Below are 22,769 nucleotides of genomic sequence, written 5' to 3' on the forward strand. Positions count from 1 at the left end.
AATCTAGTACATGGAAAGCCCCTCAAATCCAGGAACCATTGATAAATTTACTTCTATATCCCCAGAGACTAACATATTTTACATTTCACAGAAGGACACAAGGTATGCTTAATAAATATTTGCTGAGGCATGAATAAATAAGTGAATGAATGAGTAGGTGTGTTCTATTGGGGGAAAAGATACATTCAACAAGAATAGTTTTTTCTCTATTCTGACAACTTTGTAGTCTTCACATGTCAACAAAATAATTAGCTCAGATGAAACCAATTATATTAGCAGTTCTATAAAGTTAACGTGGCTAGAGGACTAGCTTCTATCAGATAAAACCACTCCCTAAGAAAAAAACATAAAAGCTGAACACAATATAAAACAAAATTGAACTAAAACAGCAGCTACTTAAGGTTTTGGAAAACAAACCACTAAGTTTCTAAGACTTAAGAACAGCGAGATCAAAGAAAAAGAGACTCTAAGAGAAGGAAGCCTAACATAATATTGAGCTTCTAAACTTTCAGCATTTGATCGATCCTAAGATTTCAGAAGAAAGAGGCCAGTAAATTAGGAAGAATGTTCAACTTTGACGCCACTAAAAAGAACAGGCTTTGCACAAAGGACTTAAAAGGCAGTGAAAATATTCTGTACAATATTATAGTAGTGGATATGTGTCCTTATAGATTTTCAGCACCCAGAGACTACCCAAGGCCAAGAGTGAACTATAATGGAAACTATGAACTTTGAGTGATAATGATGTGTCAATGTCAGTAATGTGTCAGTTGTAACAAATGTGTCTCATTGTGCAGCATGTTGATAGTAGGGAAGGTTGAATGGGGGTTGGGGGGACATGGAGCATGTGGGAACTCTCTGTACTTTCTACTCTGCTATGAATCTAAAACTGCTTTAAAAAGTCATTTATTAGTTTAAAAAAAAAAAAAGCTATGATGAGCTTTCATCTGTACCATGGAGCTGAGGAGAAAAAAAAAAAAAAAAGAAAGAAAGAAAGAAAGAAAAGAAATCAGCATTCAGGACCTGCCAAGCAGAAGGAGCGCTGATTAACATTCCAAGTCTTAATTGAGATTCCTGAATGGTAACATTTTAGGTATTAGAGAAAAATGAAAATAGACAACCCCTCACAAAACTTAAACTTCAGTCTCAAAGTATCTCAATACCTAATTAAATCAAGATGATTATACTTAGGCTAACTCCCTGTAAGAAATCAAATAAATCCTTCCTGGAGAATATATAGGAATACACACACACACGCAAAATATATAATGTAATTATATATAATATAATGTTATATATTATAAATATATATAATTTGAAAAACAATTATCTAAGTTTTTTTCTCAAAAAAAAGGATATAATTAATCTCAAGGAAGGAGGACAAGGGCAGCAATTAATTAGATGGAAGGTAAATATACAATAGAACAAAACAGAAGAGTTTTTTTCAAAAATGTTAATAGAATTGATAAATCAAATGGCACAGATAATATCAGGACAGTAAAAGGGGACAGTATTGCAGATCTTTTGGAAACTTAAAAAACAGTAAAAGGGTATGATGCACAATTTTATGCCCATAAATTTAAAGTCTTAAATAAAACATAAGCATCCTTGAAAAGTTTTATTTAACAAAACTAACACACAACAAAAATAAAAAATCTGAATAGGTTATACTAAAGAAATTTATTGGGTAATTTCAAAACTTATTTTATAAAGAAGATTACTGGTCTAGATAGCTTCATTGGTGAAATATCCTAAATATCTAAAGAGGAAACTATGCCAATATTAAATTGGAGAACAGAAAAATATTTAAAAAGAAGAACTTTACACCTTTTTTCTATAATGCAAGATTAACCTTGATACCAAAACCTGACAAGAATATTAGAAGAAAGGAAAATTATAGGAAAATTTCTCTTATAAGTTTAGGTATAGTAATTTTAAACAAATATTAGCTAATTGTACTCAGTAAAAGTATAATAAGGATGATATATCATTGCTAAGTGGGATTTATTCCAGGATTTTTTTTAAGATAAGTAACATTTAAAAATAAATTAATGTAATTCACCATATTAACAAAATAAAAGAGAAACACTTCTCAGTAGATGTAGGGAAGCATTTGATAAAAATCAGCACACATTTATGATAAAAACAAAACGTTGAGTAAACCAGGAATAAGAAATTGTTTTCAGTCTAACAAAGAACAGCTTTCCCCAAAACAATAGCTAATAGTGAAAGATTAAAAGGATACCCCTTGTCATTTCCAAGATCAAGAATGCATCAAGGATATCTGACATCACAATTTTATTCAACATTGTAAGGAATATCTTAGCCAATGCAATATAATAAGAAAAAAAAGTATAAGGATTTGAAAACATAAAACGCTCATTATTCATGGAAAATATAAATGTGTGAATAGAAAATGACAAAGAACCAATAAACAACAAAAGTTGTTACCTTCAAGATCAATATACAAAATTAAGTTCATCTTCATACAACAGAAACAAATATTTAGAATATAAAATTTGAAAATAAAACTTCATAATGCTATCAAGAATAATCATCTATTTAAGAATAAATCAAACAAAATCAGTGCATAAATTGGAATTTAGGAATAAATCAAACAAAACCTGTCTATAAATCAGAAAGTATTACTGAGCTTAATTACAGAATATCTAGACTAATGGAGAGATACACCACATTCTTGGATTGGAGCATTCAGTGTGGTCCGTTTCTTCACATTGATCTGAGGATCAGCAAATCCCAGTCAAAATCCCAACAGTATATCTGCATAGCTTGACAATCTGATTACAAACTCCATATGAAAATGCTAGAATAGCCAAGACAATCTAAGGTAAAGGAGAATATTGCAAGAATTAAGCACTAGATAGCCAAAATTATCATAAAGTCAAGTTATTAGGGGAGTATAGCATTAATTCAAAGATACACAAATAGATCATTGGAACAAAAGAGAAAATAAAGAAACGGACCGCATGATTTGTGGCAAAAAGCAACAGTGCTATGCAGTGAAGGGACGGTGGCCTTTTTAATAAATGAAGCTGAGTCAAATGGATATTTATATATTTAAAAAATTAGTAATGATCCCTACTACACATTACACACAAAAATCAACTCCAGGTATGTTCTTAACTGTGGAAAGGAAAAGCTTCTAGAAAAAAATATTGGCAACTGTATTTATGAACTTTAGAAAAATAAAGATTTCTTAAAGGGTCAAAAGAAAGTTCTTAAAAAGGAGCAAAGATTGATAAATTACACTTTGTTAATTAAGTAGTTCTGTGTATCAGAATCATCATTAAGAAAGCATGGCTCAGAAAAACAATCTGAGGGGTTTGAAGTGGCTGGGGGGGTGGGAGGTCGGGGTACCAGGTGATGGGTATTATAGAGGGCACGGATTGCATGGAGCACTGGGTGTGGTGAAAAAATAATGAATACTGTTTTTCTGAAAATAAATAAATCAATTTAATAAAAAAAAAAAGAATTAAAAAAAAGAAGAAAAGAAAGCATGGCTCAGAGCGGAGAAAGGTATTCGAGAGTCATATCCAAAACATATAAAAACTCCTGTAAGTCAATAAAGAAAATATGGGGTAAGTATTAGAAAAATAATCACATATGAATAGATGCTTTACATAAAAGGATATATAAATGATAAACAGATATTAAAATGTGCTCAACGTTATTAGACATTGGAGAAACAAGGTACTGAGAAGTCTGAAAACCATACTGAGTGTAGGAAAGTATGTGGAACAATTAGAACTTTCATATTGTATTGGTGGCAATGTAGACTGATAATCATTTGGTTAAGCTCAGATAGGATCTACTGCAGTTAAAACCACACATAACCTGTAACCAGCAATTCCACAGTGATCCAACTGATTTGCATACAAATGTGCCCCCAAAGCATGTACAGGAATGTTTTAAGAAACACTTTTCATGGCTCTTCAGGACTAGAAATAACTAAAATGTTTGCCCACAAGAGAACGGATGAATAACTGGTGGTATAATTGTGTTATGTGTTAGTTCACCCTCTCTGGGAAGCACATAATCAGATGCAGTTAGGAGTGCACAATATTTACTGATGGACAGAGCATGAGAACGTAGAGTACGTCTTCAGAAGGCAATGCAGGTCCTGTGGACCTGTAGAAGGAAGAGGGAAGGACGGGAGAGTCGGAGAGCAGCTTCGACGTGGGGTGGCTCTGAGAATGTCGCAGCTGGTCTGGTGGGGAGTGTCCATGCAAATTCTGCCCACAGAGGAGTCCCCACTGAGCACCAATACTCAGACCTTAAGGCCAGCCATGTTGAGTCACCGGCTGGATGCTGCTCCCAGAAAGCAGGTCCCCGAGGTTCGACTGCATCAGTGGATCCAAAGCACTGTAGCTGGAGGTTATAGATCACCATTCCTCGGTCTGACACGCACCCCGCCATGGCTGCTCTACAATGGAGCGCTGTAAACCAGTATAAATAGACGATCTATCACAAAATACAACATGGGAAGATCTTACAAATACAATATTGGGCAAAGAAAGAAAGAGAGAGAGAGAGAAAGAGGGAGGGGAGGAAGAAGGAGCAGAAGGTGGGTGGAAGGGAAGTGCACCTACTGCACGACTTCATGTATTCAGAGCTCAAACCCAGTCAAAAATAATTCATGATAGATGTCAAGAATGATTACCTTTGAGCAGGACCAAATGACTGGGAAGGGGCATTCGTTAAGCTATTGGGACTTAACATAGTGCTCTGAGTGTGGTTACATGCCTTTCTGTAGGTACATATATATGCCACACTTCAATAAAAAACAAGTTACTTAAAAAAAAAAAAAAATTCGTATAGCCAGACAATGGTATTCACAGGAATAGATGCCATATAAATCCAGAGAACAAAAGCCCATGAGAATAAAGCCTTTGTAGAAGGTAGTGAAATAGGAAGAGAATAAAACATATTTATTTTGACATAGAAGACTCAAATAATTTTACCAAAATATTTCTATAATTATTAAACCTCCATTATTAATGGAAGCAGGTGATGCTGCTGCTTTATTTATTTTCATAAACAACATTTTGATGGGTTAATAGCGATGTATTTTTACTCTGAAAAAGCCTGCACAGACCAGAAATATTAGCTTAACACAGCACTTCTCAACTTTTTCCAGGCTGACACAGTCAAAGCTTTGACAAACTACCATTATGATGCTCCCTTTAACTGAATTTGCATACCGCTTTGCATAAGAGTTGATGCATGTATTACTTTAATATCTTTATCAAATGCCTCCCCACACAAGACGTGCTGCTTCCTTCTGCCTTTGGCCAAGCCAGTGGGTACCAATGGTCTCAAAATGGCAACGAAGAATGGGGAAAGAATGGGGTCAACAGTGAGACCACAGGAACTGCAGGTAAAGGACGGATTTGGGAACTCACAGGAGTTATCTAGGGTCACGTAGCAAAGGACATTTTATTCAATCCATAAATAAAGATTAGAAACAGCAATGTGTGAGGTGTTGTTGCAGGGGCTTCTCGTTCCTACCTATTTCCATAGGCTAGCTATGAGTTAGTGCAAGTGGCCCCATGTGCAGGCATGGATCAAATAAAAGACTGGGTCACACCAAACCGAGTGGTGCTCACACTTCTGGGACGAATTCAGGATGCAAAACTGTCAGAATGCTTCCTAGAGATCCTATGGTTTGGCCTCCTCAGTTTACAACCCAGGAACCTGTAGACCAGAATGTTCAGTCCCTTGCTCGGTATCATAGCGATCTAATTAGTACCTGAGGTCTGTGTGTATCTCCTGAAGAGAAGCTAAAATGAGTGGTGACGGGCCTATCTCTGAGGACTTGACTAGTCTCCTGGCTAATCTTTGTGGCACTTGAAACCCTTCCTATCTCAAAGAACAATCTATGAATCTGATCAGTTGCCTAACCCAGCCTTTAATCACTGTCCAAAAGCCTTTAGCTTCACATAAAATCAGCAGAGAAACATGTTGGAGAGAAGCCACGTCTCTGTTTGGACCACTGTGTAGATTTCTTGTCGCCCTGGAAGTCACTTATCTGATGGTTGATAGGAGACCCACTGAGTCTTATTTTTAAATGCCTGCCAAGCTCCTCACTTGGGGTCCAACACTCAGTGTTAGCCTAGTACAATCTGTACTTCTCAACATCTGTTCTCGTGACTAATACCAGTCAGGCCCAAGGAAATGTTTTCACCTCTCTATCTCCCAATGGCCTAGGAAACCAAACGTGAGGGCTGTGGGGCCAGGAGTATTGTACTGTCCCCAGTAACAGAGGTGGACGATGCAAATAGGATGGAGTGGGGGAAGCTTAGGTAAGAGACAAATCAAATACATTGTGTAATCTTCCTCTCAACACCAACACAATAGCTCCAACAAAACAAAGTATAATTTTTCAGTCAAGTCAAGTATCTATTTTCTTGCTTCTCTTCAGGTTCCAATTTGTGATTCTGGGGAGTACTAGAGAATGTGCAGGGTAAGTATGGAAGTTACACAGTGGCTGGTGGAAGATTTTGTATTATAGAGTTTGCTTCACTCTTAAACATGTAGGTGTACACACACAAGTTTTTTGCATTGACAACTAATTGGATGTTGGATGCAAAACTGCAAATATTTATAATTTTACAAAGCATTAAATAAAGTGTAACTAAGTGTTTTTATTGAATTACGATTGACATATAGAATTCTGTTAGTTTTAGGTATTCAATGCTGTGATTTGATATTTTCATACATTATGAAATGATCATCTCAATAGATCTAGTTACCTGTTGTCATTATACAAAGCTGGGGGTCTTGGGGGGTTTTTTAGTTTCTCTGTTTTATCAGAGAGAGGGAGAGAGAGAAAGGAAATTAGAGGGAGAAGCAGGCTCCCCACTGAGAAAAGAGCCCAATGCAGGACTTAATCTCAAGGTCCTGGGATCATGACCCAAGCCAAAGGCAGACACTTAACTGATTGAGCCACCCAGGCATCCCTATACAAAGTTATTATAATATTATTAACTATATTCCTGAGGCTATATCTTATATCCCAGTGACTTACTTATCTTACAAGTAGAAGTTTGGACTTCTTGATGGCCTTCACCAATTTTGCTGTTTTTTTCTATCACCACTCCCCTCTGGCAACCACCTATTGGTTCTCTGTGTCTAGGACTCTGTTTATGTTTTGTTTTGTCTTGTCTTGTTTGTTCATTTGTTTTATTTTTCAGATTCTACATGTAAATAAAGTTATATAGTGTTTGTTTTCTCTGTTCGACGTATTTCACTTGGCATAATACCCTCAAGGTCCATTCTTGTTGTTGCAGATGGCAAGATCTCATTCTTTTTCAGAGCTGAGTAGTATTCCATTGTCTATCTCTACCATATCTTCTTTATCCATTCATCTATCAATGGGCAGTTAGGTTGCTTCCATAACTTGGCTATTGTAACTAATGCTGCAATTGAATATTAGTATCAAAAATGTTCAATAGTACAATAGGGTTGTAATCACCAAACTCAGACTGGACAAAACTCTATAGAACAAACAAGGCAGTTCTCTCAATAATTAAAATGAAAAGGAGAGAGAGAGATAGCAATAAAGACAGAGAGAAAGAGAAACAAAGAGACAGAAAGGAAAAGAAAACCAAAACATTGAGACTTAATAGATATTTCAGCAAGTCACAATGTATGAGGTTTATTTGTGTTTTGATCCCAACCATAAGATATGTATGTGACATTTGACACACTGAAATATTGAACAATTGCTAGTTATTTGTTGATACTAAGGAATTATTGTTATCTTTAAGACATGATGATGATAATGTGATTGGTTAAAAATCTCATCTTTTAGACGTGTTGCTGACATATTCACAGGTCAGATTATACGACATGTGGGATTTCCTTCAAAATAATGGGAGAAGGGTGGGGATAGGAAGATGAAATAAGATTGGCCAGGACTGAGCAATTCATGGAAGCTAGGTAATAAGTCTGTGGGAGTTTATTATATTATTCTGCCTATTTTAGTATGTTTGAATTTCTCCATAATAAAAAGTTTCCAAGAAAACAAAGAAAAGGATTTTTAAATAAAATTTTGTGATTCAGTGTAACAATTTTGTTAAGAATGTTGATACTTTTTAATAACACATTTCCCTTTTAACTTTGTAGATAATTTCAAATAATTTAGAGAAAAAAATTACAGCTTTGAAAAGTGTAAGTAATAATTTCCGATGTTAAAAATGTTACTTTTACTTGAATTTACATCACTGATGAAAATGTTTTCAAGTTTTGTAAGCAGTGAGTGTACACAGACATGTTCTTTTTCAGATATTTTAGGTATGTATTTAACATACATGTTCTTTTTTAATCCTTTAGATTCTTGAGAATGACAAACTGAGAACATGATAGAAATGAAAAATATAAAAGGAAGGCTCAGAAAAAAAGCTTAGAAAAGAACAAATCGTTAAGAAGAAAAACAGAAATGGAAATTTTCCAAAGAGGTGGTTGGCTTACATTTTTGAAAACTGGAAACAATGAAAAAGAGGAGGCTTGTGTTAAACATAATGCACATAAAATTCACAAGAAGGATATTACACATTTGATGTAATTACTCATCCAAACAATGAAAACGTGCAAAACTGTTACTGGCATCAAGCCTCTGTTTGTACAGCTCAAATAAAATCCCTGTGCTTTCACATCTTTTCCTGCATGCAGACTGAACTACAATACAAGATAATTAGAGTGTGTGAGGACCCAGTTTGACTCCTGCCCCAGGCCTTGTGTTGGGAAGCATTGGGGAAGAGGGCTGCCAGGAGATATGCAATGCCCCTGAGGTAGGTAGTCCCTTTCAGAAAATAATTCCCAACAAAGGAAAAATAATAAGTTTTAAACATTGTATTTTATATTATAGGATTTCCAAGAAGAAAGAAGAGTTGTGAAGCTCTGATCATTTCCAAAGCTGGGGAAGGCTCATGGGAGGCAGTGGGACTTGTCTGAGCTCTGATGGAAGAAAGAATAGCGTTAAATGGATTGGAGAAAGGTCATTCCAGACATAAGACTGTACAAAAGTACTGAGGCCAGAATACGGGGTCCCATCTTGAGGATGCTGATGAATGGAGACAGGCCTCAATCAGTTTTACACCATGAGTGCAAATTTAAGCTGGATTAGTCTGGCCCTGCTAAGTAAATGCTCAGGAACTGAAATATTATAGCTGCAACATGGCTAGCAGAGGAAATGAAGTGGAAGCCTATAAACCCTGAAGGCTAGAGCAGGAACGCAGATTCAGAGAACTCAACATAGTTTTATTTGGGGGCCGAACCATAAACGTGACTTAGGGAGACCCAAGGGCCAGGGTTCTGCGTGCATGTGTGCGGGCCCTTAGTGATCATTAACTCTGGAGGAAAAAAAATAAGTTACATGGCCTTGCAAGTAAAAATGATTAAGGTATTTCTTGTAGCTATTTCTGTATGTCATAAAAACAGCAGGATTTTTTAGAATGGGCTGATATTCTTTATCCCAGCCCTCCCTAAAGGGAATTAAAGAGCTGAGACCTGTAGGAATTTATTGGTCTGACGGGAAGAAAACACAGCACCAAAAGGAGCTCACACATTCCCCGTGACTCACTTGAGTGTCTATCTAAATGCAAAGCCTGGTCTTATTTTTTTGAAACCAGCTTTCTGGGAGACTGTTTAAGAGTTAAGGGATTACAAGAATAAGTCATTGATCTCCCATTTCTAAGGCTAACAAAGAATTTCATATTACTGAAACCAGACCTCGCCTTTAAACTGAACGATTTTCACCAGAGGGGAGGTGGGAGGCTGTTTTTGTTTGCTTTGCGATGATTTGAAAGTTGCGTGACATTCTTGGGCAGAAAAGAAAGAGAAAATTCTCAACCTTATGAGAGCGTTTTTCCATGCTCGCCTTGAAAAAGGCAAATTAGAAATTATCTTGGACAGAGCGTGCAAAATGGAATGACCCCAAGCTCTTTGAAGGGTGGCCTATCTTTTGAAATCAAGCCGTTGATTTACTGTGTACTTAGAAGACACATTGTTTTCAGTCAGAACAATTCCAGGTGAAAGATGAGACACTTAATACAGAGATCGTTCTGTCACTCTATTGATGAAACCAAGCCAAATAAATGTTTTACAGCCCTTTTGACAAAATACTTTGATTAAAGGAATTACAGGTAGAGGCGACCTGCCACTAACGAACATTTCTCAACAACGTAAAGCAAATGAGTTTTAAAACAAATACACCAAACTCCACACTTCTCAATAAATAGGGCTTCCCCCCCACTCCCCTACACCCCCCTACACCCTCGTGGAGGGGAAGGGGTTACCTTAGGAAGCTATAAGCTTTAAATAAGGCTGCAGCAATTTCTTGAAAGTGTTTCTGACTTTTCTGGTTAAGCCTTCAGGGAGCGCACTCTATCGTTTTGACTATCTTCCAAAATAAAGGAACTTCAACACATGAAAATGGATTTTCATTTCTGAAAAGTAATCAAAAGTCCTTTGAAAGGAAGTCTGGAGATGGAGAGGTGGTTAGGCTGAGTAATACTGGTTTTATTTAAGAATAAGTTGTAAGTTGAACAGAAAGGGATGGTTTCTAAACCCCTTCAAAATTAGATCTGGAGATGATTTCCAAGAACAGTTATGAAAATGATTTGTTCAAATCGGTGTAATGACTCCCAACTATGGGGAAAGGGAAAAAGATGGATCTTTGCATAGTTACACATTTCATACTTAAATATTTGAATATATGTACAACCATTCCCAAGTGGCAACAGGTATCGGAACGGGAAATGTGCATCCCCTCTGTCCTAGCAATTCCACTTCGAAGACATCACCAGATACTGGGACTCACCCAGAGTCCTTGTTGGGTATGTGGGGGAGGGGGGCGCTATTTCTCCTGTAGAGGGCAATTCTGATGTTTTTCTCTTCTTCTGAAACCCCTGCTGGTGTTTGTTTAGGAAGACCAGGGCAGTAGGGGCATGGGATGAGGGCCACATCTCAACCAGCCTTCCACCTCTCATGCCCTTTCCTTCTGTTACCTGCATTAAGTTTCAGTTCACCTTAATTTTGTTTGAATTCAGGAGACGTACAGACATTCTGATTTCCCATTAGCTGGTGCATACTCAGTAGGAAAAGAGAGTAGGACTTCAATATTTTTTTTTAAACTGCCTAATTAGTACCATACAGAAGAGATGACTTATATGTCATCAGTTGCTCTTTTTTAAAAAAAAAAAGGAAAACTACAAATGTCTTCCTGCTGAATAAATGACTATTTAAAAAGTTAACTTAGACATAAAGCTACTCCATTTAAGAGATAATTTCTCAAGATGCTGTGCTTGAAGTCGGTCACTCTCAGTCTTTAAAGTGATTGAATTTTTGTGCAAATAGTTGACATGCCACATTTTTATAATGCTTCAAAACCCACTTGAGGGACACTCTCCTTTTCTCTTTCTTAAAAAAAAAAAAAAAAGCCCCGAGAAATGTTGCCTTGATAGGAAGCGAATGTGGTTCTATGGTAAATATTGTTAAAGCAATCTTTAAAAATGAATGACTTGTTTTGACTGTTTTTCTTTCCTAGCAAAGAAGCTGAAGACCTAGAGAAGAAACCCCTTCAAAGTTCTCTGCGTATTAATCCACCCAGTGGAAACTTCTGCAATTCAGGGAGGAAGTTCTTCGGAATCACAATCAGACGGTGGAGTGCTGCTTCGGCTAATTTTCTATGGTGGTTTCCAGAAAGGCAATCCTAATCTATGTTTACTCATTCTTCTCATACAGAATCATTAACCCTGCTCTCCCCCAGTTTGTTAATGCACATGTGAGTCCCACCGGGTATCACCCAGCTCTTTCCTTAATCACCATGAGCCGCGTATAAACCTGCCTCCCTCTCCGAAGAGCTCTGTTTACCCACCCTTATCACCTCCCACAGTCTGCTCAGCTACCGGAGACTCTGTGACAAGGGGCCATAAACGTGACACTGTCCTTGAAAGATATCAGTAAAATTTTACATTATTATCCTGATTGGGGGGGAGGAGCGGGGGGGGGGCGGTTGGAAAGACGCTTCAAAGGGAGTCAGATTATTTTCTTTTGTCAGAGGTTAAATGGATAATTAATTTGCATCTGTGCCTTTCCACAGCCATTTTACACCTGTCTGATAGAATAAATTATAAACCATGAAAAAGAAAACAGTTCCCTTATTTGAACAGTGCTGAATAAAATCTTTGAAAGTGTTCATCGTTTTAAATGATTTCTAAGTAATAAGCACCAGGTTCTTGTTTCCATCATTGTCAAGCTTCAGCTGCGTTTAGAGCCATGAAGAGGTGAGTGCCTCCTCCAGGTGCCAGGTCCTTGGAGAGGTCAAGATAAACATAGACTCTTGAGTTACTCCCCTGACAGCAATGCAAGACAGAGAAAAGGGCTATGGAAGACTCCGCAGAAGAAGCTAGAAGGAATAAGCGTCTATTAATAGAATGTCCAGGGAAGGTTTGTCTGATGGTCTTTTGAGTCTTGGACTGATCATTGAAATACGGGAACCACATCAACAAATCAAAATGGCAGAGGAAGCAGACTGATCATAGGAGGAGTATAAGAGAAAAAAAAAAAAAGGAAGGTAGAAGGGAAAAGAGAATAGGTCCAGGGAGAAGACTTGAAATTATATAAAATGTTTTTTAAATTCAACTCTTTAGGCAGAAGAGTGTAGAACATTCTTAAACATGGAGACTCGGTGTGATAGCAGCTGGGTTTGAGAAGGAAAGCTCTAAGAGCAGTGTGGGGGACAGAGTGCTGGAGAGATACGGGTCGTGAGAGAAGTCAGTGAGGAGAACTCAGGGGGTGTAGGTGAGAGAAGGGGAGGGTCTGGATGAAGGTGGCAGGAACAGGAAACAAAGAAGTGGGGACAGACAGGGGACAGAACGGAAGGAGTTTCTTCCCATACTGATCAATTCGGGTAGCAAGAGAAAGGAGGAGAAAATGAAGAGAACTCCAAGATTTCAATGATGATTTTGTGATGGCGTTATTAACAGAATTAGGAAAGATAAGAAAAGGGGTTTTGAAGAGGAGATAACTGGGCCGAATTTTTTTTTTTTTAAATGAGAAGAATATGAAAGGACACATAAGTGGAAGTTACCAATGGGGTTCAGAGCAGGAAGTTGGAGCTCTGGAGAGAGGAAGGGCAGGGACTCAGGTTTGCAGATGACTGTCGTAAGGAAACTTGGGAAAATAAAATGAGACAAAAATTAAAGGAAACCATAAGAAACTCTTAACTATAGGAAACAAATTGCAGGTTGCAGGGGTTGGCGAATGAGCTAACTGGGTGATGGGCATTAAGGAGGACACTTGATATAATGAGCACTGGGTGTTAAATGCAACTGATGAATCGCCAAACTCTACTTCTGTAACTATCTATATACTATATGTTAATTAAGTGATTAAAAATAATGGTAGTGTAAGTAATAAAATATCAGTGACTATGATAGCAAGCAAAAAATTTGGAAATAAATTAAATATTAAATATGGAATGGGAGAATAGGAGAAAAATGAGGAGAATGAGAAGGACCCACCAAGAAAGAAAAACAAACAAACAAACAAACAGGAAAATGCAGTAACCCAGAGACCAAAGTAACATCTTTTTTTTCTTTTTTTGCCAGTGTTTAAGGGCTTGAGAAGGGAGCAGGAGGAAAGAAAGCAGAAGCAATGGTGTAAAAATTCCTTTTTCAGAAATTTAGTAAAAGAAAAGAGAGATGGTCAGTAGCCAGAGGGCCTATCAAGTTTAAAAGAAGGTGTTTTTGAAATAGAATTCCATAAATAAGGTCCACCTACAGAACAAGAGAGGGAAACAAGGAGACAGAATGTACTCTTGCATGAGGCTAGGTCAGGCGCTACCGTGGGGATCCTTAAAATCAGTGGTCCCACTTGCCAGAAGTCTAGGAAGCGCAATAAACCAAGAACTTTGGCTGGGTCCAAAGCCTGTAAAGAGAAGCAAAGGGAGAGCAAGAACGTTGCAAAGCTCTGAAGCAGTCTGTGCTGGAGGACTTGGACAGTGAGATTTTAGATCCCAGACACCAAAAGGATGGAAGGGGATAAAATCAAGGTTGCACATGAAGGGTCTTGCTTGGGAGAAGGGGAAAATACAGGGAGCCTCTGGAAAAGGAGCCATGAGCTGGAGTGTGTTGGGGAGCAGAGCCGGTCAGAGTTACACAAGGCTTGTGCTGGCCCCGAAGGAGAATATGATAAGAAATCAGATGAATAACGGGGTTTCTAAGCATCATTGAGGGTGCAGCTGAGATTAGAGAACATTGATTTGTAGCGTGTCCATTTATATATAAAAATGGTACCATGTGCATGAGTCTTGGCTAGCCAGCCAAGAGCTAATGCACACATACAATATTTTATCTCCAGTAATGGTACTTAAATTTTTTTAGTAAACTCCAACAGTCAAACACAATTTTAACCTGACCTCCTTCCTGATGCGGGTGCATTTACTGAACGCTGCCTCATTGCCTTTTACTCACTCAGCATTTCTTGTTAGTTTTTAAAAACCAAAAAGAATTGATTTGTTTTCCTAGGCAGTTCTCAAATCACCCCAATCATTAAGTTGTATTTAGGAGAAAAGGAAAAAAAAAACACAGTTTCTATCTTGAACACACTTATATTTTTGGCAAGCAAAATAGTCTTTTAGAGATACATTCTTGGGTGCCCCAGGTTAAAGGTGACCAGTGTTCCCTTTGCTAGTGATGCACAATGAACCAGGGGAATGCATTGGCTCTGGGCATTGGAAAACGTTTTATTGTCCTGGTTCTGTGACACTTATCAGACACCTACCTACCTCTGAGCCCTCTGTCCTCCTGTGGGGTTTGGCCAAAATCACACTGAACAGAGGCAAGCACAGAGATGCCCAGGAGCAGATGGCAATTTCAAAAGCTTTTTTCTCTGGGGGCAGAAAAGTGACAAAGAATGGGTTCTTCTCTTACCTAAGTTAATTGAATAATCTACTGTGCTTAAGACAAATGAGTTGGGGGGCAGGGACCATTATTTGAGAGCAGGAAGACATTTTGTGAATATTTTCCATTTCTAGAACTCTCCTATAGAATACTAACAAACATTTTTCAGTGAACCTTCACTGCAGACCCCAAATGACAAGCATTTCTTTGTATTGATGGCCCATTAGAGAAGGACCATTGGTTCCAGGCATGTCTGTCTCTAGGCCACTGAAACGAAACATTGACACTCTCTAGCTGAAGAGGTAATGGAAATCAATGTAAGGCTACTGTCTTTGATTCCCATCCTCCAGAAGTTTCTGATTTTCGGCTCTGCGTTTTTAGCCTTCATAATGCCAGCAACCACAATTTGTATTGCTGGACCCCGGCTCTGACCTCGCCGTACGTATCTCATTCAAAAGATCCTCCTGGCATTTAGTGGGAGGAGATATTGTTCTGGTTTTCGTGTGAGGCCATGAAACCACACAAGCATTAAATCATAAAGGCTAACAGTGGCCGTCAAGGAGAGAACCCACACCTCAGACCTAATATGGGCCAGAATGCCAAGTAACAATGCAAGCCTCCTTCTCTATCTTCGATAGTGCATTTTCCTAGCTGTGCCGTATGGGTCTCAATATCTGAACAATAATTATTATTGCCATGCCTTAACTGTTATCATCATTGTAAAGAAGAAGCAGTTGTCCAGCACTGAATGCAATATGGAGTGCCTTAGAGGTAATGTCTCATTTAATTGTCACGCACCTTATGGATGTATGTAGTGGTCTACTAATGCATTTTAAATGTATTTCAAGTGCATACATGTCCATCCACACAGAAACTAGATCTGTGTCATTAATTTCTTGCCCTTCAGCTTTATAAGTTCGTGTTTAAAACTGGAAAGTATTTTGGATTTCATCCAAGGGATAAGGAATGCCTTAGAAAGTGACAAAGAAGAACACGTATCATTCTTCTAAACCCAGTTTGTCCTTGTGGACACTTTCTAACTTCCCCCTTTCTTTTTCTCCCATGATGCCAATCAATATTGCACATGGAGTGGCCAATTCCAGACGTTCCCTTCTGTCTACACGTCTCTTTTGTGATTTGCTAGCAATAGGAGGAACAAGAGGGTCATCTGCTTAGAATGACCAATCAATAATTCCCCTGTCATTTAGAATGGGAGACTTTTAATTATGCAGTACACATAAAAATGACACAAAACGTTGAAAATGTTTAGAGTCTTTCTAATCTGCAGATGTCAATTCAACCCATCATAGTCCCAGTCCTTGAGTGCCCTTGTAACTCATTCTGGAGATCAGATTCTGGACTATTCTTAATTGAGACACAAATAATCATGGCTGAAGAGGGGGCCAGGCCCCCACACTGATACTTTATCATCTCTGATATTAATGTATTCCAGATATTAAGGGGATAAGGATGTTTGCTGAAGTGACAAGTGGTGATGACTTTTGCTTTGAAAAACTTATGAAGGCGAAATCCATCTCATTGGAAAGTGAGGGGGCGTATCAAGTAATAGGATCAGAACTTAATTCCCTTACAATTGAATAGGACACAATAACAAAGCCCATTCTAGAGAGGCAGTTCCTCCTTAAAGGAGTAGTTGTGTATCAAAGGACGCAGGTGGGTAATATTATCTATTATCCTAATATTAGTAGGTCAGCAAGATGTTGAATTTTATCTCATTCCAGAGCCCATATTTTTAATAAGTATTTTACACTGCATGTTTCTTCTGCATCTCCCCTTCTCCATGAAAGAATGATTACTGGTAAAGAGATAATTGTGTTGTTTTTTGAAAAGTTCCAATTATTAAGAACAGCCAACTGGGTTCCCTGGTGACTTCTAAACTTATGTGGTGTCGTTGGACATAAACTTCACAGACAGGCCTGTCCCTGCACAATGCCAGTCTTGTAAGGCATGCCCTCAGCCTCACATCACTGGATTCCACAACGGTAACCAAAGGATAATAGAGCTCATGTCAGATTATTCTTTCAAGATACCCTAAAAGCAGTACTCAGTATACTGTGTATTTCTGTACAAGTACTAGGTACTTTTTGTTATCGCAATTATCCCTCCAGTACTAAGACTATTCTCTCCCAATGGTTTGTTTCAAATGCCCACTTTATCATCAAGAACGTGTCATCCCAGTATCCCAAAATAATGTTGGAAGCACTTGATAAATCATGGTTTATATTGCCCTGCTGTGAGATTATGGAGGAAGCATGCTGTAATGCAAAGCAAACTGAAGTAAGAAATGGAAGACAGGGACGTTGATCTGGTTCTACCCCTCATAACCCAACGTCAATTTTCCCATCTATCAAACAGAAAAGATAACACTCTTATTTTTGGAGGGTCAAACAAGAGGTTTTTTTAATGCAACTGTCTTATAAACCTGGACACTACATAAATGCAAATTATTATTATTGATCATCTTATGATATTGGGATCTGTACTTTCTGGTACAAAAAAGCACTAACAGTTTTCTTTTATCAGTGTCATTAGCATCTAATTGAAAAAAGCCACTTATTTTCTACTGTAGTGACAAGTGAAAGTTATAAATTGTCCATGATCCTTTTGTCCTGCCAAAGTGGATGAAAGTATTTGAAAACAATAGTTTGGAAGGTCAGTTTCCCACTCTTGGCTGGAAAAAAAATTTCCTCCATAAAGAATATGAGAAAGGGTATCCATGAGACATTCTCTTACATTTTTATCCGTGCATCCTGTCATAGTCTACCAGAACCAGAACACACCAAAACATGCTTAATCAAGAAAAAGAAGAAGAAGAAGAAGCAAAGAAACAAAATCCCAAAGCCAACTACAGCTATGAGAAATTAATTCTTATATTCAAGGTTATGGTCACAGCTTTGTCATAGCTTGTTCAGAACCAGAACCCTCCCATCTCCTAACTCTCTATCCAGGATGTTTCTCATCATACTTCATCACTCCTGAACCCATGCACAAGCCAATTTAGGTGCTTATTATAGCAGGATTTTTTTTTTTCCTTGAAAAATAGTGGAAACCATGTGACACAAAACCCTTGCTGGTAAAGAAAGTCATTTATTCTAGCCATGAAGCAGGCTGGGTTTTTTTGTTTTGTTTTGTTTTGTTTTTTTTACTGTAAAGCATGGAGAACATAAGCAAATTTCATTTCAGATTATTTTATTTTTTAATATCAAGACTCCCTCATCAAAAGCAATGCTGGGAAGGGGTTGGAAACCAAATTTATTTATACAATAGACACTTATCCAGGGAAATGGGTTGCAGAAAAATTAGCATGTCTTGAATGATGTTATTCTTGAAATGTCAATCAGTCATTACAGTATTTGCTTTTCTCATGATATTCTTAAAATGGATTATTGTCCCTGAATTTTTAATAACAATTTAGTGGTTCAAAATACTGACAGTGATGTATGACGACAGCTTAGAAAAAGTGCTCTGGCTTTTTATATTGCATAAACAGAACACAATTGTATCTCTCTAGCCAGTGTCAGAATCATTCTCAACAAAGATAATGTTGAAGTCATCTGCCAAGAGAAGGTCAAAAACATATATAGAAAATAAATCATGACAAACATGGAATTGGCTAAAGGTTAAGGATCTAAAGACAAACATATATTTGAAAGCACACATCACCCCTCATAGAATAATAATTTAGACAACCCCACCTCCAGGCTTTTAAATAGCTGGCTTAGTAGCTACATAAACTCCCAGAAATACTGCAATATTGAATAGAGCAACAATAGAAAATGTAACTGGTAGGGATGTTAGAAACTTTTAGCTCCATTAGAGCCTTCTTTATTTTGTACAGTGTCTCAAGACTAGCTATTAACCTGCTTCTTCACACAATAAGAAATCCAATAAATAAATGAGTTGATTCCGCTGACATTCTAAGAATTATTGGATAACTTGGTCATAGCTTTGTGAGTAAGTGGACAGGACAAGAAAATTTAGCTCATAAGCAGTGGTTTCAAACCATGAGTTCTGCAGGCAGTGCAGGAACCTCAAAGTTCAGTGAGCTGTTGCATTGGCTTGTCATCCAGGGGGTCTCCGAAGCCTACAGGCACTGGCTCATGCAAAGCTAACCCTGTGATAAGTAAATTCCATTTGTATGTTCAAAGACAAAAGGAAACTTCAGGAATTCTATTCACAGGGAAGTATTATACGAGATTAACGGAGCTATATCTCCATCAACACCAAACCTAAAGTCAAAGTGTCCTTTCCATTGCTTTCTACAGCTTTTTTCTAATGGAATTAATATTTACAAAACCAATATTTTCCAGAGGAAAGCTCTACAAAAATAAAAAGTTAGTACAAAGAAGGGATTAAAAGAACATTACACACTCTGGTCCTTGACCTATACCTTTAATAGAGCCCTAATCAAACACAGCTTGGACTGATGATTAATGTTAAGATCCAACTTCACCATTAAACCGTAAATTCTTCTGCACACCACACCCAGGACATCTCATTGCTTTGCCTGTGAGATGTACTCAATTCACATTTAGAAATCTGTTGATAGTAAGCTACATGAGAGTAGGAACTCTGTCTTGTTCTTGGTTAGAAGCCAAATTAGATCTCCTATAAATGTTTACTGAATGAATAAATGAATGAATGCCAAATTGATTCCCAAGTCACTTTGCTTCAGTCCACCTCAAATAATTCCTTTTTACTACATTCAAGAGACTTACTAAATTTAACCTATTTTCATGAGGCCAGGCCTCAGAGATTCACTCTAATGATCTTCTCCTCCACATATAGAGCTTCTCTATCATGGGCAAAGAAAAGCTCTTATTTGGGCAGTGGGGCTAATTTTTCTCCATTTCTTAATTCTAAAATCTTAGCCCAAGCTAATGCTTGATTAATTTAAATAAATGAAGACAGAGGTGTTTAACATAAAAGGGAGGGAGTTTTCTTCAACCACACCATATCCTATTCTTTGGAGCTACTTTTATATGCATAAAATGAAGAGCCAAAATAAGATTCCACTTGAGCATAATTCAATGACTTGTCTGAAATAAAAGACATAGTTATTTGGGGAGCAGGCAGGGGAGTATTAAATGCTCCTTCACTTAAATTCCACCCAGAAAACAAGTAGTCTATGCCATGTTGGACAAATATTCCTGCTGGTCAATTCTCTGACCAAAATATTCTGCAAGAGTTTTAAACTGAGGTAAAGCACAATCAACAACGCAATGGTACACGTTAATTACCCATAATGCCATGGTCTCTCAAAGACCCACAAAGGTGCAAAATGGCACAAGAGCGACCGAAGGATCTCTCTTTCCTGGATTCCTTGCACTTCTGACCATCAGCTTGACTCACTGAGTTCTACAGATGTGAAAGGTCTGCAGATGGAGCTGTCTCCAGATAGTTGGCATGGTCTTCTCAGCAGTCCACTCCAAATGAGACACCAAATAAGGATTTCTTCCAAGCTTTTGGTATTAACTCCCAGAACCCAAGACTCTGCAATGTCCCATGGGAACCATAAGTATCTATAGGAAGAAGAAAGAGCAGTGTTCCCTTTCTCTGATGTGGCTGGCAACTTTTGCTCTTATCCCTGAGTCTCTCAATGATCATAATCATGTCTAGATAAAATCAGCTTAGCAGAAAGCAAGGTCTCAATGTGTTCTCCATGCAGGGCTCACCACTTTTTCTTTCAGAGCTCTTTAATTCTGAAAGTGGTTCAGATGGTTACCTAACTTTAAGCCACCAGATCCCTATATAAACAGCATCTCTCTCCTCCCCAGTGGTTATGCTTATATTGGCCTATGCGTGTAGATTAAGAAACAGGTGCTAAGAAACACTGACTCCCTTAAATCACCCTTGTTTTCACCCAGATTTTCCTGAACTATGATTTTGAATTTGGAACTTGATAGTTGCTTTTTAAGGGGTGTGTATGAAAGACAATTACTTTTAGGGAACAGAAGCCATGACTCTTATATGTTTGCATAATGCTGATCACACTGACTATTAACTGGGTGCCCATAATCAATCAAATTCTAAAATACAAGAATTCTCTTCTAGTCAGCAATACTATCTTCTTAAGATTTCAGGCTATGACAGACACAGCGTCTGGAGATGATAAACTCTATGTGAGTCTGTCTCTTGAATATAACTATTTCAGAGTCTGCTAACCATACTTGCCAAGTTAGATGGGGTGGGGTGGAGAATGGAAGCAAGTTGTACATTATCCTAATAGATTAAGAAAATATAATCCCATTTGGATCACTTCCTGGGCCTCCATCCAAACCATGAGATAGCTTTGCTAATCATTAAAATGTACAGGGAGAGGGTGGGCTTCCCCCCGCCCCATAACTATATTGCATTTCTAAAGGGCACTGCATTCATTTCCTTATGAGTATAATCTAATCAGAAAAAATAATTGATTCAAAAGATGATTGTTCTGTAAACAAACTTGCCATTATTTTAGACTGTAACAGCACCCCTTGTGCCATTTTATATTTCTAGTTTATACAGTACAGTAATGAATAATTATTTTCAGGAAATATCTTTAAATATTTTCAATTGCTTCTTCAGTACTTTAGCAAATATTGGTCGCCCTGTAGTTAAGGTCAGGTTATTAAAGACAAGGGCAACTAAAGTTTTGAAAAGAGTAACTAATGTTTGGAAAAACTAGAAATGTAACTAAAAGTCAAGTGAATGTGTTATACATGCCCTGACCCAGCAGAAGATAAACGGATCATCCATTAGCATAATATTAATTTATCGTGTGTGCTCATTAAACAATAATAAGAATAGAGGGTGGTTCACAGGGATGCCCTTTGGGTTATTACATTACTTTCATTTCTTATTCATGCGTCAACAAGTCCTGGGGTCAATGACAATTGGATGTATTGGTTATGTTACCAATGTCATACGGAGATTTTTACAATTACAACTCAGAATCTGAAAACCCATGACTTTCATGCAAAATAATTCTTACTAAGTACCTTTTGGTTGTTGTTTAATTTCTAGTAATCCTCTTCATTCTGTATGAGGGATAGTTACATTTGGGGAATATCAGTCTCTGCATGCTAGCTTTCCTGAACTCTGCCAACACCTGGGCAAACCATTAAACTATGTTGTTTAAATGTGTTTGTGAATTCATTATCCCAAATAAACGCTTACTATTTTAAGATGTATATGAATAACTATTTTTTATCACTGCTTCAAAAAAAAGCTTTCTCTTGTTTAAAGGTATTTTTTAAAGACCAATTCTGACAGTTTGATTTTTCAAGACTGGAGGGGGTTCTGGACAGAGAAAGGGAGTAAAGTTGTGAAGATGTATTAGGTATTGGGAACTGTGTTAGCTGAATTGTTTTATTTCATTTTCAAGACAGCGCATGAGCTAAATAATATTATCCCTACTTTGTGAATGACAAAAAGAAAATGAGGCTCTGAGCATTAGAAAACATGTAAAAAATAAATAAATAAATAAATGATTAAAAACAACACAGCAAAAAAAGGGGTGGGGGAAGAAAACATGTCCAAAGTTATGTAGCTAATATGTGGTAGAGCACTCAGGACCATCAGATCCTAAAACTATGTGGGACTATGTGCCATTAAATGGTAATCACTGAAATGGCACATTAGTTAAAATACTGATCAGTAAAGTGGACAGCCGAAGCAACTTTCCTCAGATAGAAAAGGTTGATTGTTCAGCTGGCTTTCCTATTTCTGCCTCTGGGCCATTAAACTAGCCTGTAAACTCCCTGAGAATATGAACGTATATTTCTTTGTTTACTCCAGAATATCCAGGATAGACAATAAATGTTTGCATAACTGTAAGTC

At 37.6% G+C, this 22,769-nt stretch overlaps 1 long non-coding RNA gene across 1 annotated transcript in view; it reads left to right on the top strand.

The window, feature by feature from the left end:
• LOC116597632 overlaps window positions 1-12,178 on the top strand; it is a 16,860-nt gene extending 4,682 nt beyond the window's left edge. The window contains exons 2-4 of the long non-coding RNA XR_004288701.1: window positions 6,443-6,484; window positions 8,356-8,813; window positions 11,570-12,178. This is a non-coding gene — a long non-coding RNA (uncharacterized LOC116597632). The remainder of the gene's footprint in view (window positions 1-6,442; window positions 6,485-8,355; window positions 8,814-11,569) is intronic.
• Window positions 12,179-22,769: the final 10,591 nt, after the last annotated feature.

This window comes from Mustela erminea, chromosome 8 (genome assembly GCF_009829155.1).
Source record: "Mustela erminea isolate mMusErm1 chromosome 8, mMusErm1.Pri, whole genome shotgun sequence".
NCBI classification, from domain to species: domain Eukaryota; kingdom Metazoa; phylum Chordata; class Mammalia; order Carnivora; family Mustelidae; genus Mustela; species Mustela erminea.